The sequence below is a fragment of the Aotus nancymaae genome, unplaced genomic scaffold (assembly GCF_030222135.1).
Source record: "Aotus nancymaae isolate 86718 unplaced genomic scaffold, 86718_ANA_hifiasm-v0.15.2.pri h1tg000028l, whole genome shotgun sequence".
Classification (NCBI taxonomy): Eukaryota; Metazoa; Chordata; class Mammalia; order Primates; family Aotidae; genus Aotus; species Aotus nancymaae.
The window spans coordinates 24,378,753-24,395,671 of NW_026988441.1; the positions used below are offsets into that span (position 1 = coordinate 24,378,753).

Here is a 16,919-nt window from a genome sequence, read left to right on the forward strand (position 1 = left end):
AGGTGGATTGTGACATACTCCTTGCCCAGCACCTAGGTGACACGATTCTTTCTTCCTGCATGGGCCCTGACATCAGTGAGGATTTTAGCATATTGCTGGGCCCTACACCTAAATCATGTGACTCTGCTGCCCGAGTTCTGCCAAAAAAGGCATTGTGACCTATCCAATAGGCTAGAACCTACATGATGTGACTTTCTTCTTCCTGAGCCCTGTAAATAGAGTTAATTGTGAAATACTGCTTTGCACAGGACCCAGGTAATGTGGCCCTGCCCACAGAGGAATTGTGATATATTGCCAAGCTCAGCACTCAAGTAATGTGACTTCTTGCCAGGACCCTGAATGCAGGGGGTTACTGAAATATTCCTAGACCAACATTCAAGCAATGTAACTCTCCTGTCTGGTCTCTTCCCACAGATGGGATTGTGACAAACCTAGGCCTAGCTCACAGGTATGATCGGACCCAACTGATAGAAAAGATTGTTACTCTCATGGCTAAAATGAGGGGAATGGATAAGGTCTTCTGTTTCCTACTTGTTGTAATGTCACAGAAGGTGATGATACTCATGCACATCCTATAACACTTTTGGGTGACACACACAAGACCCAGCACATCGGTGAGATTGTGCATCCCACAGGCACAACACCTAACAATTAGAATTGTCACTCTTACACATGGACATGGTCCACAGTTAAGAGTTGTGAATGTCGTGTGTAAATTCAGCAATGTGATGATGACTCATTGCTGGACCAAGCTCACAGGTGCTATAATGACTCTCATACTTGAATTTAGCCAATAGAAAAGGTGTTGATTCTTGTAGCTGGGCTTACGGCATTGGGTAAGATCCTGAGTCTTCTGCTTGCAGAAAGTTCTGAGATTACCACCCTTATGCATATAATATAAAGCCCTTAGGTTTCACAGAGTTTCATAACATGACCCGTACAAAGTTGACATTGTGACTCTTCTATGCACACTCAGCTGACAGGATTATCACCCTCACACATGGACAGAACCCACTGCTGAGGGTATGAGTCTCACTTGTGGATACAGCTCAGAGTTTGTATTGTGACTATAATATGTGGATCTTACCACAGGTGGGATGTCTTATTCCTGGACCCAGCTCATAGGCACAGTGATGACTCTCATACCTGGACCCAGCAAAGAAGAAATATTGAATCTTGTAATGGGATGTTGTGAGTATGTGTGTGTGTGTTTCTTGAGCTTTGAGAAACTGATGTAATTACAGCTTAATAAATGTTATGTACATAAATGGCATATAAATTAAAATATAAATTATACATATTTAGAAGGTAGTTATTTACAATTGCTTAATGCTCACCTGATTAGCCAAGGCCTATTTTCTTCAAGATCGTGCTGAAATTGCACCTGCCTGGTTACAGTATCTCCTGGGGTGAAATGACCCTTACTGAGAATGGTCAAAATAATTAAAAAAAAATTTTGTCACACAAATCTTATGTGTAAAGACAGAGCTGTAGAAAAAAAAAATGCTCAGAGAAGGATAAATATATCAATTTTACCACAGTTATTTTTAAGAAAATAAATGCTTCAAAGTCAAATAAAATTTATTTATTTAATTAAAAATTGCAAATGCTATGGTGAATGAAATTAAAGGCCTCTGACTTTACAAAATTTATATTGTAGAGTTTGGAAAATAAAGACAATTAGGTAATAAATAATCCCTCATACAGTGCTGGTTGTATAAGTTGGTACTACATTCTGGAAGAGGGCTTGCCTGTGCCTACACAAGCTGAAGATATAAATATATGTTAATTATATTTGTGGTAAAATATCTACATAATTGCACAAATTTATCTTTAAAAATGCATAAGATGATCTACAGAAGCACTGAAAAATCTGGAAAATGACCAAAATGTTCATGAACAGCTGAATAAATTGTTGTTTATTTATATGATGTCACATTGTAGATGGATAAATATGTGAACCACAGGCAGCAACAGAGATCAGCCTCACAAACAATGTTGAACTAAAGAAGCTGGCCAAAAATGAGAACTTACTTATTATATTAATCTATTTATTTAGAGTTAAAAACAGGCAAATATTATTTATCATATAAAAAGCCAGAATATAAGTTTCTCTTGGTTAAACAGTGATTGGAAAGGAGAATAAAGGAGGGAGAGTGTCAGGTTGTTCACACTCTTCCACTGCTGGGTGCTGGGTTCATGGTACACGCATTTTGTAAAAATTCACCAAGCTGTTCTTTTATAATATATGTGCTTTTTAGGTGTGTAAAATTAAAAACAAAATTTGTTATTTTTCTATTTCTATTTTTAATTTTTTCCTCAATCAGTTTTTGTCACATACTTTTCTGGAAAAACAAAGGTAATTTTATCTAAATTTTCAAATTTAGTAATATAAAATTTTAAAAAACATCTTATGTTTAAGTCTTGAATGTATCTATAAATGTTCTCTTTTGTCTTTCGTAATGTTTTTATTCTTTTAGTACAACTTTTTAATAAAGCTAATTACAAAAGATAAATCAGCTCAGAAAAGTCAATTACTTCTGTAATAGATCAGTTTTTTTGACATAACTCAAATAAATTTTAAATACTATCACATAAAGCATAGTGGAGAAAAGAAATTTTGCTTCATAATTAGAAAAACTCACAATAAAACTTGCCAAGAAAAACAAAAATTAAAAAGCCATTTGAAAATAAATTAAGTCCATGTCAAAGTAGTATAAAATGAAGCCAGAAGTCTTCAAAAATAAAACAAAATCAGTATTTTCTCTTTTTAATGATTTTATGAAATTAGTGAGACTGTCAAATTCAGGGGTTAATGAGCTGTTCTGATTTGGTGCCTTTGATATCTGTTTTTTCACCACTGTTGTCCTTAGATTTATCTTCTTCTTTAACGTCTGCTTTTTTGTCCTCTGTTTCTTATCATCTTCAATTCTAGCCTCCTTTGCTCCTTTCTTAAAATCAGCCACATTTTTTTTGACTTCCTTCTCCATCCTCAGAATCTGAGAACTCTTCATCACAAGCTTGTGATGCTCATCTGATGTGCAAATAGAAGTTCTCTTGTCTGGATCTTCTCCATTTTTATCTCCACTGTCTTCATGAACAACATGTTCTGGAATAGCTTGCATCTAGACAGCAGGTGCATGAGGTAATGTGCAAATTTTCAGAAAAATGCTGTTTTATCTTTTCCATATATTCTGGAGTATTCTGGTTTGTCATGTTTGAAGGATTAATATGCAGTTTGAAGTCTGGTCCAAAATACTCAAAGTAATCATTATATGGCAACTCACTGAAAATTTCACAATCAAGGGCAACAGCAGTTTCATATGTCCAACATAGAGCAACATTATGAATTGTGTATCCAACTTCTTCAAGCATCAGTAATGGTAAGTTCAAAATGTTTACAACTTCTACACATTTAGCATGACCTTTGACTGTTAGATCAAAACAACCCAGTCTGTCACCAGACAGAGTCTGTACCACACTGTAATACCACAGCACTAAGTTGATACATCTCCATCACCCTTGAGATAATAGGCTTAAATATCTGCCCATATAACTCATCTATACCATCTCTCATTGGAAAATTGACAGCATAGTATTTGCCTTTTCCTACCACAAATATCCCTCAAGTCCCCTGAGCCAGGAAAGAATTCCCCATATTTATGGAATGATACCTTCATTACATGTTCTGTTGTATAAAAAGCTTCTTTAACACCATCACCATGATGAATATCTCTATCAATATATAAGACTCTCTGATGATACTTTAATAATTCAAGGATGGCAAGCACAATATTAACTGTTGGGGTTCACTCAGAATGGTGGCAGACATATTAAAGTTATAGAATATAGTTACACTTTTGGAAGGCCTAAGCATTTTTTATTACTTGGCTGAAGGCAGCCTTGTCCCTTTAGTCAAATAATTAAACTACCACATTCTAACTAGCTTGTTTACTCATGTAACCTTTGAGCTAGATAGCCCTCTTGGAGGTCGACCAGGGAGATTATCCTTTAATGGTGTTTGCTCTAGGCATCAGTAAATGAACTTTAATCTTTTGAAGAACTACTCTCTTAACCATGTTAATTATCCACAAGTGTGTTTACTCAAAGCCTTTGTTGTCAAATCTTTACTGAATAAATGCAAGGGAAAAGAACCAGTGGATGTCCTGTAGCTACTATCTCACTCTGTGGGAAGCACATGACCCCCTAGTGCACTCATTCACTGTACTCTCTGTGTATTTATTCATCTGTTGCAGAATCAGGTCTGCAGGACAGACCCCCACAATTAACAGAATCCTAATGCTTCTGATTTCTTAGTATGATGTAATCCTCCAGCCCAATTAACAGCCATGTCAGTCTGTTGTCCCTTTAACTTCACGGCCCCAGCAACTTAACTACCAGTTGAGAGCTGACAAAACTCAAGAGTCCAATAACACTGCACAGTCTTCTCCTACATTAAATCTCTCCATCTCCTTACTATACTCAGACATGTTATCTGGTCTTACTGACCATAGAAATTTGATATACTCATCACTGTGATATTTTGTCATTTCCTTGGCAGTGGCTTTTATATATTTCCATTTTTCTCCATAAGACATAATTTAAGAGCAAGTTACGGGTCATGCAGATCCTATGAGACTTTGTGGGATGACTCTGCCCATAATTATTATCTCATTGTTCCCTTCATGACTGCCTCATTCATCTCTCTTTGCAGATTGACATCCTCTGCTTCTTTTTTTTTTTTTTTTTTTTGAGACGGAGTTTCGCTCTTGTTACCCAGGCTGGAGTGCAATGGCGCGATCTCGGCTCACCGCAACCTCCGCCTCCTGGGTTCAGGCAATTCTCCTGCCTCAGCCTCCTGAGTAGCTGGGATTACAGGCACGCGCCACCATGCCCAGCTAATTTTTTGTATTTTTAGTAGAGACGGGGTTTCACCTTGTTGACCAGGATGGTCTTGATCTCTTGACCTCGTGATCCACCCGCCTCGGCCTCCCAAAGTGCTGGGATTACAGGCGTGAGCCACTGCGCCCAGCCCATCCTCTGCTTCTTGAATTGCCATGCAGAAAATATGGCTAACAACAGCTTCTGAATTCACCTTCTCCTGCAATTTCTCCTGACTGGCTTGACTAAATATTTTACCAGTGGAGGATGTCTAGGGTCTTGGCATCTTGAACAAAGAATTGAAAAAATGCACAAAGCAAGGAAGGAATGAAGAGATTTACTGAAAATGAAGGTACACTCCACAGTGTGGGAGCAGGCCTGGGCATAGATGTTTTTTATTGTTCTTAATATAACTGTATCTACTTTGTTATTACATTCAAACGACAACATGGATTTCACTGCCATGTTATTATCTCTAAGTAACAGAGGAATGAGAGAAGTTAAGTAACTTGCCCAAGGTTACACAGGTACTCTAAGCCTCCTCTTCTAACTGTTACACTAGTCTAACCCAGGAAACATAAAGTAACCCAGGAAACACAAATAAATACAATGCTACTTCTAAAGGCATATAAAATCACCATAGCTATGCAAAGCAACGTGGAAAAATAGGAAAAAATATATATAATAAAAAAGCAAGGCATAGATAACAACTTATGCTAGCATATATATATATGCCAAAAAAAAAGACAACATTAAAATGTGTTTTGTTCATAGATAAAATTGCATAAATGATTACACAAAATTCAGATTATGGTCACTTTGTGGTAATAGGCTTGTAGAAGACTTTAGAGGTATATTTATAAGAGTGTGTGAGAATTTTATGAAGTCAGATTAAAAGTTTCCTGAGAGTAGAGAAAAATGCTTTCTTCCATTGTTTCTTTCTTTTTTTTTTTTTTTTGAGACAGACTCTTGCTCTATTGCCCAGCCTGGAGTGCAGTGGTGCAATCTCAGCTCACCACAGCCACCTCCACCTCCCAGTTTCAAGCAATTCTGTCTCAGCGTCCCAAGTAGCTGTGACTACAGGCAAGTGTCACCACACCTGGCTAATTTTTGTATTTTTAGTAGAGGTGGGGTTTCACTATGTTGACCAGACTGGTCTCGAATTCCTGAACTCATGATCCACCCACCTCAGCCTCCCAAAGTGCTGGGATTACAGGTGTGAGCCACTGCACCAGGTCAATACTCTCTTTTCTCAAAGAAAAGGTGGGTAGATCACGAGGTCAGGAGATCAAGACCATCCTGACTAAAACGGTGAAACCCGTCTCTACTAAAAAGAACAAAAAATTATCTGGGTGTGGTGGTGCATGCCTGTACTCTCGCTGAGGCAGGAAAATCTCTTGAACCCTGGAGGGGGAGGTTGCAGCAAGCCAAGATCTCACCACTCCACTCCAGCCTGGCAGAAGAGGGAGACTCCATCTGAAAAAAGAAAAATAAATCCACTCAAAATAAATTATACACTTAAATGTAAGGCTTGAAACTCTTGAAACTATTACTACAAAAAAAAAAAAAAAAGCCCCATAACACTGGTTGGGCAGTGACTTTTTGTATTTAAACTCAAAATCCCAGGGAACAAAAGGAAAAATAAGAGTCAGAATACTCCAAATTAAAATGCTGCTGCAGAGAATATGATACAATCAACAGGATAACTAAAAAGTGAGACAAGGGGTTAATATCAAAAATATATAAGAAGAAACTTAAATGCAATAAAAAAGAAGACACTTAAAAATGAGCTAAAAGCATACACATTTTTTCAAGAAAATACATCTATATGACAAACATATATTTAAAAATGTTGAATGTCAATTCTTATTAGGGAAAGCAAGCCCACCCCCCACAAAAAAATATCTATGATATCAACACACTTATTAGAATGACTTTTACAAAAAAAAAAAAAAAGGGCCAGGTTCAGTGGCTCTTGCCTGTAATCCCAGCACTTTGGGAGGCCAAGGCTGGTGGATCACCTGAGGTCAGGAGTTCAAGACCAGCCTAGCCAACATGGCCAAAACTCATCTCTACTAAAAATACAAAAAATTAGCCAGGCGTGGTGGCAGAGACCTGTAATCCCAACTACTTAGGAGGCTGAGGCAGGAGAACTGCTGGAACCCAGGAGGTGGAGGTTGCAGTGAGCTGAGACTGCACCATTGCACTCCAGCCTGGATGACAGAGCAAGACTCCGTCCATTAAAAAAAATAATAATAAATAAATGAAAAAAGCCTTAGTTGGTAAAGATGTGAATAAAAAAATGCTCGCACACTGTTGATATGAATGTAAATGACAGCAATTATGAATAACAAAATTTAGATTACTCAAAAAAACTTAAAATCGGCTGGGCGTGGTGGCTCACGCATGTAACCCCAGCACTTTGGGAGGCCGAGGCGGGCGGATCACCTGAGGTCGGGAGTTGGAGATCAGCCTAATGAACATGAAGAAATCCCACCTCTACTAAAAATACAAAATTGGGCCGGGCGCGGTGGCTCACGCCTGTAATCCCAGCACTTTGGGAGGCCGAGGCGGGTGGATCACGAGGTCAAGAGATCGAGACCATCCTGGTCAACATGGTGAAACCCCGTCTCTACTAATACAAAAAATTAGCTGGGCACGGTGGCGCGTGCCTGTAATCCCAGCTACTCAGGAGGCTGAGGCAGGAGAATTGCCTGAACCCAGGAGGCGGAGGTTGCGGTGAGCCGAGATCGCGCCATTGCACTCCAGCCTGGGTATCAAGAGCGAAACTCAGTCTCAAAAAAAAAAAAAAAAAAAAAATACAAAATTACCTGGCGTGGTGGCACATTCCTGTAATCCCAGCTACTCTGGAGGCTGAGGCAAGAGAATCGCTTGAACCTGAAAGTTGGAGATACGCCATTGCACTCCAGCCTGGACAAGAAGGAGACTCCATCTCAAAAAAAAAAAACTTAAAATCAAACTACTATATAATCTAGCAGTTGCACTATTGGATATATATCTAAAACAAAATCAATCAGAATGATGAAATATTTATACTTTTATGTTGTTTACAGCACTCTTCAGAACAGCCAAATTATAAAATCAACAGTTCAACACCTAATGAGCAAATAAAGGCAATATGATACATATGCACAATAGAATTCTATGTATATTTAAAAGAAAATTCTATTATTTTCAATCACATGGATTAACCTGAAGGGCATTAGTTATAACAAGCCAGTCACAGAAAGATTAGTATCTCATGATTTCACTTACACATCAATTCTTTTATTTTTATTTTTTATTTTTATCGCATTGTAGGTTTTGGGGTACACGTGAAGAACATGCAAGATTGTTGCATAGGTGCATACGTGGCAGTGTGATTTGCTGCCTTCCTTCCCTTCACCTATATCTGGCATTTCTCCCCATGCTATCTCTCCCCAACTCCCCACCCCCCTACACATCGATTCTAAAAAACTTAAATCTCATTGATGTAGAGACTGCACCACTGCACTCCAGCTGGGGCAACAGAGTAAGACCCTGTCTCAAAAAAAAAGAAAAAAAGAAATTAAGTTCACATGTTAGCTAAAATTTTTAACATATACTGCATTTTGTTTCATAAAAGTACAATTAGTAAAATATACTACTAATTTATTTTAATTAAATTTTAACTAAAACTGAAAATATCTCAATATAATGCAGAAGAATATTACTCTGGACACTTACCTCATGTATCATTCAATACTGTAAGTTAACCACAATCAACCTCTTAGATTCTTATCATGCATCTTGTATTTTAGTGTCCCTTACTCTTTCATAGAAGAGATCATAAATGTTCACTTAATAAAAAATAATCTCTCCTATCTTTGATGCAGCAACAATTGGTCACATACTTTTATATATGAATAAAATAGGAATAAAAAAACAGCATGGGCCAGGCACAGTGGTTAACACCTGTAATCCCAGCACTTTGGGAGGCCAAGCTGGGTAGATCACCTGAGGTCATGAGTTCAAGACCAGCCTGGTCAACATGGCAAAACCCCAGCTCTACTAAAATGAAAAAATTAGCCAGCCATGGTTAGGTGCACCTGTAATCCCAGCTACTTGGGAGGCTGAGGCAGGAGAATCACTTGAACCCGAGGTGGAGGTTGCAGTGAGCAGAGATTGCGCCATTGCACTCCAGCCTGGGCAACATAGTGAAACTCCGTCTTTAAAAAAAAAAAAAAAAAAAAAAAAAAAAGAAACTAATTTCTTTAGCATGAAGTAATTTGAGAGTTAATTTACTTTTAAAAAAAATCTGTAACCTGAGTCGCAGCGAGGACCATGTTGCTTCCGAACATCCTGCTCACCGGTACACCAGGGGTTGGAAAAACCACACTAAGCAAAGAACTTGCATCAAAATCAGGACTGAAATACATTAATGTGGGTGATTTAGCTCGAGAAGTCTGATCATCGGATATCATGGAGTCTGGCAAGATGGCTTCTCCCAAGAGCATGCCGAAAGATGCACAGATGATGGCACAAATCCCGAAGGATATGGGGATTACAGAATATGAGCCAAGAGTTATAAATCAGATGTTGGAGTTTGCCTTCCGATATGTGACCACAATTCTAGATGATGCAAAAATTTATTCAAGCCATGCTAAGAAAGCTACCGTTGATGCAGATGATGTGCGATTGGCAATCCAGTGCCACGCTGATCAGTCTTTTACCTCTCCTCCCCCAAAGAGATTTTTTTATTAGATATCGCAAGGCAAAGAAATCAAACGCCTTTGCCATTAATCAAGCCATATTCAGGTCCTAGGTTGCCACCTGATAGGTATTGCTTAACAGCTCCAAACTATAGGCTGAAATCTTTACAGAAAAAGGCATCAACTTCTGCAGGAAGAATAACAGTCCCGGGGTTAAGTGTTGGTTCAGTTTCTAGCAGACCAAGTACTCCCACACTAGGCACACCAACCCCACAGACCATGTCTGTTTCAACTAAAGTGGGGACTCCCATGTCCCTCACGGGACAAAGGTTTACAGTACAGATGCCCACTTCGCAGTCTCCAGCTGTAAAAGCTTCAATTCCTGCAACATCTGCAGTTCAGAATGTTCTCATTAATCCATCATTAATCGGGTCCAAAAACATTCTTATTACCACTAATATGGTGTCATCGCAAAGTACTGCCAATGAATCATCAAATGCATTGAAAAGAAAACATGAAGAAGATGATGATGATGACGACGACGACTATGATAATTTGTAATCTAGCTTTGCTGCATGTAACGTGTACTTGATCTTGAATTTATTGTACTGATATTAAACATGCATGCTGGATGTTTTCAAGTTGTATTTTAGAAAACTTTAATAATATTTAACGAGTAAATACAATTACCATATTTTTCAATTTAAATGAAGGTTCAGCCTTAAAAGTGTAAGAAAAATAAAGTTGTCATTCATTAAAAAAAAAAAAAAAAAAAAAAAATCTGTAACCTTTCCAAAAAAAGTATACTTGTAATTATGACTCTCCAAAAAATCTTCTACTTTTAAAGTTACATACAAATAATTTTTCTAACAACTTTAGTTTTGGATTATTTTCTAAACTCAGAATTCTGGTATAGTGTAAAGTCTAAAGTGTCAGTGCTGTATACATTTCTAATGTAAATTTCTGCTATTTATATAAACTTGATTTTAGATTTTTTTTTCTTATTTACTGTATCTGCAAAAAATATATTTTAGTATAAATTCTCTGGAGTTTTCTAAGCTGTAGTGTCTAAATAAATTTTTTTCCCCAAATTTATTATATTTCCAGGGTTTGTCTTTGATGTAAGTTCTCTGATGTTGAACAAAAATTGTACAATTGCTTCAGGGTTTGCCTCTAATACAAAATGAGTACAACAAGATCTGTGTTACAAGTAAAGTCACTACAACTCTGTATTTGTAATGTTGGTCTTTGAAATAAATTCTCTTCAACACATTAAAGGCTTACATTTTCTAAAGAATCTTTTGACAGTGGTTGCATTTTTAATGCTTTTATTAAGTATAAACTCTCTGATGTTGAGATGAGAGCAGATATTAATCACTGTTTTTTACTTTCTTTATATTTGTATATTTGTTCTCAAGTATAAATGCTTTCCTGTGCAATAAGGTGTGAACATTGTTTAAAAGTTTTGGCATATTGTTCACACTTGCAGAAGTTTTCTCCAGTATGAATTACTTTACCTACAATTGAGTGTGACAACCATTTAAAGGCTTTGTCACATTATTTCTATTCCTATGATTTCTCACCAACACAATTTCATGCCACTGCACTCCAGCCTGGGTGACAGGAGCAAAACTCTGTATCAAAAAAAAAAAAAAAAAAAAGAAGAAGAAGAAGAAACATATAAACTCCTTTAACTAAAAACTAAACAAAGTTAGACAAGGGACATCCTAAGAACATGTTTGAGAGACTCCCAGAATCTCTAGCCAACATAATTTTCAGACTTTGTTAGAAAAAAAAAAAAAAAAAAAATTTTAAAGACTGTGACAGGTAACTTCTTTTTTTTTTTTTATGAGACGGAGTTTCGCTCTTGTTACCCAGGCTGGAGTGCAATGGCGCGATCTCGGCTCACCGCAACCTCCGCCTCCTGGGTTCAGGCAATTCTCCTGCCTCAGCCTCCTGAGTAACTGGGATTACAGGCACGCGCCACCGTGCCCAGCTATTTTTTTTGTATTTTTAGTAGAGACGGGCTTTCACCATGTTGACCAGGATGGTCTCGATCTCTTGACCTCGTGATCCACCGTGCCCAGCCTAGGTAACTTCTTTTAATGTCCAAACCTCAATCAAAGATTAAATAAAACAGGGCAATAAAATCTCATCAAAAATATGTAATTTTTTCAGAAAGAAACCACTGAAAAGATGTACACATTAACTTTAAACACTGATAATAAATTGAGTAATATGCAATGAGTGAAACAGAAACACAGACCACTAGAGAAAATCAGAAAAATGAGAATAAAAACAAAAATGTCTAAAATATTTTTTAAAATTTTGCAGGTAAAAAGATAGAAAAAGAAGTAATAACTAAATCCTAAAAGTAACAAAAAATTATGTAAAAAAAAAAGTTAAATTAGATACATGCAAAAATATTTATAACAAATACATATATAAGCACATTTTCAAAAATCACAGACAAGAAGAAAGTCTTGGGAGTTGCGAGATAATAGTAATGTGTCATTTACAAACATACTCTTATGATACAACCAATGAATTATCAACAAAAATTCTGCAGGCCAGAAAGAATCTGTGTGACACAAAATCCTGAAAAAAATAAACAATAGCTATCAAGTGAGAATAATACCGTCAACAAAGCTGTCCTTCCAAAGAAAAAGAAAAAAACCTTTCAAAACCACCAAATTCTGAAAGTATATTGGCACTGCATATGCCCTACATATAAAAGATGCTGAAAGCAGTTTCTTAAAAGGATTCAGGAAAACAACACATAATCAAATAAAAATACATATTTTTTTGGAAAGATATGCACAACACAAAAATAGAATATTGTGGCATTATCATAATAGTACAGAAAACATTTTAAATTATTCTCTAAAATTCTGAAAAAAGCACAGAAATTATAAATATCTGTAAATAATAAAAACATAATTAGCAACATCAATGACAAACTTCAGGGCAGATGTAATGAGCAAGAATTTTTTTATTCAACTGAAGTTTATTTTGTACCAAATTAAATATATACTGTTGTTTCTTATAGAAGTTTTATGTAACCTCAAGATACCACAAAATAAAAAATCTGTATAGATACACAAAAGTGAATTAGAAGGCTGGATGCAGTGGCTCACGCCTGTAATCCTAGCACTCTGGGAGGCTGAGGTGGGTGGATCACCTGAGGTCAGGAGTTTAAGACCAGCCTGGCCAACATGGTGAAACCCTATCTTTAAAAAAAAAAAAAAAGAAAAAGAAAAAAAAAAGTGAATTAGAAATAAGTAAAAGCATATCAATACAAAAATCAAAAAGACACAGAGAAAATAAGACCCAAGAATCAAATAAAATAATTAAAAAGTAACAGTAAGTCTCTTTCAGAAAATTATTTATATATAAAATATATAAAATTATATATTATATAAATATATAATTTTATATAATTTATATAATTTTATATAATATGTAAAATTATATATTATATATATTAATATAATATATAAAAATAACTTTCAACTCAGGAGACATACTTTCTTTGTTTTTGAGATGGAGTCTCACCCTGTTGTCCAAGCTGGAGTGCAGTGGTGCAATCTCAGCTCATTGCAACCTTCGCCTCCTGGGTTCAAGCAATTCTCCTCCCTCAGCCTCCCAAGTAGCTGGGCCTACAGGCATGTGTCACCATGCCCAGCTAATTTTTTGTATTTTTAGTAGAGATGGGGTTTCACTGTGTTACCTAGGGTGAACATACTTTCAATAAATAGACTCATTAAAAATTTAAAAACCAAGATCCAACTTTTTTTTTTCTACAAGTCGGTTGAGATCTAATGATAAAAAGACACTGAAAGGGGCAAGATGGAAGTACACATTTCATGCAAATATTAATCAGATGAGAGCAGAAGAAATCAAAATAATATTATGCAAGCTACATCTTAAGTAAAAAACTGTCATATTTTATAAAATGTGCTTGAAGTCAAAACTCCAAAGAAACCAAAAAAAAAAAAAAAAAAAGGGACAGTAAAACTTAGATTTAGGCTGGGCATGGTGGCTCACGCCTGTAATCCCAGCACTTTGGGAGGCCGGGGCAGGTGGATCACTTGAGGTCAGGAGTTCAAGACTGGCCTGGCCAATATGGTAAAACCCCATTTCTACTAAAAATACAAAAATTAGCCAGGCATGATGGCAGGCGCCTGTAATTCTAGCTATTTGGGAGGCTGAGGCAGGAGAATCGCTTGAACCCAGGAGGCAGTGGTTGCAATGAGCCGAGATCACGCCACTTCACTCAGCCTGGGCAACAGAGTGAGACTGTCTCAAAACAAACAAACAAAAAATTCCAGATTTATTCCCTGGGAACCTATGACAAATTTGTATATACGTGTGTGTAGGGTGTGTGTATGTATCTCACATTAGGGCTCCAAACATATAAAGCAAATCTTGACAGAATAACAGACACAGAGAGAGCAACATAATTATAGCAGGATATTTTAATACCGTACTTTCTGCAATAAAAATAAAAAGAGAATATTAGTAAGGGAATAGAGGACTTGCAGGCAGTATGAGACAATTATTCCTAACAGAGGCACAGAAAACACTCATCAACATCAGGACACACATGGTTCTCAATAGCTAATATGACATTTTCCTTGATAGACCACCTCTTATGCCAAACGAAGTCTAACCAAATTTTTAAAAACAAATTTTATAAATTAATTTCTATCACCAAAATGAAATGAGTATACAACAATAATTGGAAAACAAACTGAAAAATTCAAATATAAAGAAATTAAACAAGACACTCTTGAGCATGCTCTTGTGAAAGCTTAAAAAAAGGTAATGTAAATATGTGCATCCTGCTCGATGAAATCTTCAGATTTAATGAATTGTTTTTTCAATTTTTCACTGCATTTGTGAAGAAATAGAAACAGCAATCCCTTCAGTATACAGAATCTCTACAGACAATAAAGTACCCACAAATATTAAAAACAAAATGAAGCAGTGTTAGAGGCATTTCAATTCCTGATTTCAAAACACATTACAAAGCTATAGAATTAAAATAATTTGCTGTGAGTATAAAGGTGAAAAAGTAGACTAATAAAATGGAATGCAGCACATATATAAACTCTCACATATACGGTCATATTAGGAGTTAATTGCATATCCATAATTATTTTAGCATTGTTACTGAAAGCCAATAGGTAAAAGCAATGCAAACTTCTGTCACCAAATTGTTCAGTAGATACAATTTAAAATATAAAAATACCAAAATATTACTGAGTTTGCAAAAAAGCAGAAAATATTCTAACTGTAAAGGTAAATCTTGATGATATTATGCAAAATAAAATGAGCCAGCCACAGAGGTGTTATGATATATAAAGCAGTTATACTCTTAGAAAACAGAATTGTGTTTGAAAAGTGCCAGAAAATAGGAAAAATTGGTAGTTGTTTAATGTGTATTGTAAAATTTCTGGAAGTCTTTAATAAAACAATGTAAATATACTTAACATGCCTGAAATGTACAGTGTTTTAGAGTCGGGGTCTTACTCTGTCACCCAAGCTGGAGTGCATGACACAATTATGGCTCACTGCAGCCTCAAACTTCCAGGTTTCAGTAATCCTCCCTCCTCAATCTCCTAAGTAGGTAGGACCACACCACCATGTCTGGCTATTCTTAAAAATGTTTTATAGAGATGAGGTCTCCATATGTCTCCCAGGCTGTTCTCAAGCTTTTGGGCCCAAGCAGTTTTCCTGCTTTGGCCTCCCAAAATCTGGGGATTATAGATATGAACCACTGCCATGACTGGCCATGAAATGTACACTTAAATAGATTTAAGATAGTATATTTTAGGTTATATGTTTGTAGTAACTGAAGAAGATACATAATTACAAATCTTTTCAAAAATTACCTCATGTCACAAAAGTGTTTCTCTCACACAAAGAAAATATTTATTATAAAACACAAGATTAAAATAAGACTATTTCCATGACTACTTACTTAGACAAGATAAAGCCACCTTTAAAAATCAGCTAAGAAAAAAATATATACAAGATTAGCCATAACCTAAATTGGGGTCATATTTATAGATAAAGACACACACACATATATAATCAGATTGTAATAGACATACAGCTGATTTATCTCTCAATTAAACCCCACACTTACATATGTGTACAAACAGAATTGCAAATTCTCTAAAATTGTAAAACCAAAAAACACAATAAACTTATGTTGAGAAACCTACACTGGGCTGGGCACAGTGGCTCACACCTGTAATCTCAGCTCTTTGGGACGCCAAGGTGGATCATGAGGTCAAGAGATCGAGACCATCATGGTGAAATGCCGTCTCTACTAAAACTACAAAAATTAGCTGGGCATGGTCGTGCACACCTGTAGTCCCAGCTACTCAGGAGGCTGAGGCAGGAGAATTGCTTAAACCTGGAGGTTGCAGTGAGCTGAGGTCGTGCCACTGCACTCCAGCCTGGCAACAGAGTGAGACTCTGTCTCAAAAAAGAAAAAGAAAGAAAGAAAGAAAAAAAAGAAACCTACACTGAAAAAACACACTAATATAAAATAATAATAAAAGAAATGCTAGCCAGGCAAGGTGGCTCACACCTGTAATCCCAGCACTTTGGGAGGCTGAGGCGGGCTTATAAGTCAGAGAACTGCTTCAGGCCAGAATTTCAAGACCAGCCTGGGTTATGTAGCAAGACCCTATCTCCAAAATAAGAGTCCTTAAAAGAGCTTTGAGATCCAGGAAGAAAGTTGTGAAACTCTGCTAATGCTCAAGATGGAGAAACATTTTTGTCAGAAGACAGGCTTTCATTCTGGTGGCAAACTACAGGACCCCTGTTCTTGGCTACAGACCAGAACATGGCCCACCAAACTTGGTCCTACTGAGAATTCTGAACTTACTCTGTAATCATCCCAAACTCCTCCCAGCCACAGTCTGGGAGAAATTCCGCCTTTCCAGAGGCCTAGAGGAAGACATCCATTTATAGCTATGTATGTTGGCAGGCCTGCAGACCTTGGCCCTTACTGTGGTCCCTGAAGAAGTTCCATGACCCAGTTTTAGCTCCCTGAGCACATTCTGCCTATATAGAAAGCCACACAGTGACCTTGGGAAATCCTCTCTGGTACATAGTGAAAGCCAAACTCATCTACATCCTAATATAAAGCCTACTATATGCAGACCCAAGTGCAGAAACCCGACCTAGAGTCTGCCCTACAAAGCAAACTCCTGAAGAATATTCCCTCTCTCCAAAAATAGAATGGGAATTACAACTACCCAATCCATTGTGACAAGCCAACTAAAAGTGGACCCTAATGCAGACCCAGCAGCCTTTGTGATCAAGCTA

The 16,919-nt window shown here is 36.8% G+C and overlaps 2 pseudogenes; one reads left to right on the forward strand and one right to left on the reverse strand.

Moving 5' to 3' along the window:
* Positions 1–1,568: 1,568 nt before the first annotated feature.
* On the reverse strand, positions 1,569–7,442 carry LOC105726260 (histone deacetylase 2-like; annotated as a pseudogene).
* A 100-nt stretch (positions 7,443–7,542) lies between these two features.
* LOC135276761 (transcription initiation factor TFIID subunit 9-like) lies at positions 7,543–11,224 on the forward strand (annotated as a pseudogene).
* The last annotated feature ends 5,695 nt before the right edge of the window (positions 11,225–16,919 follow it).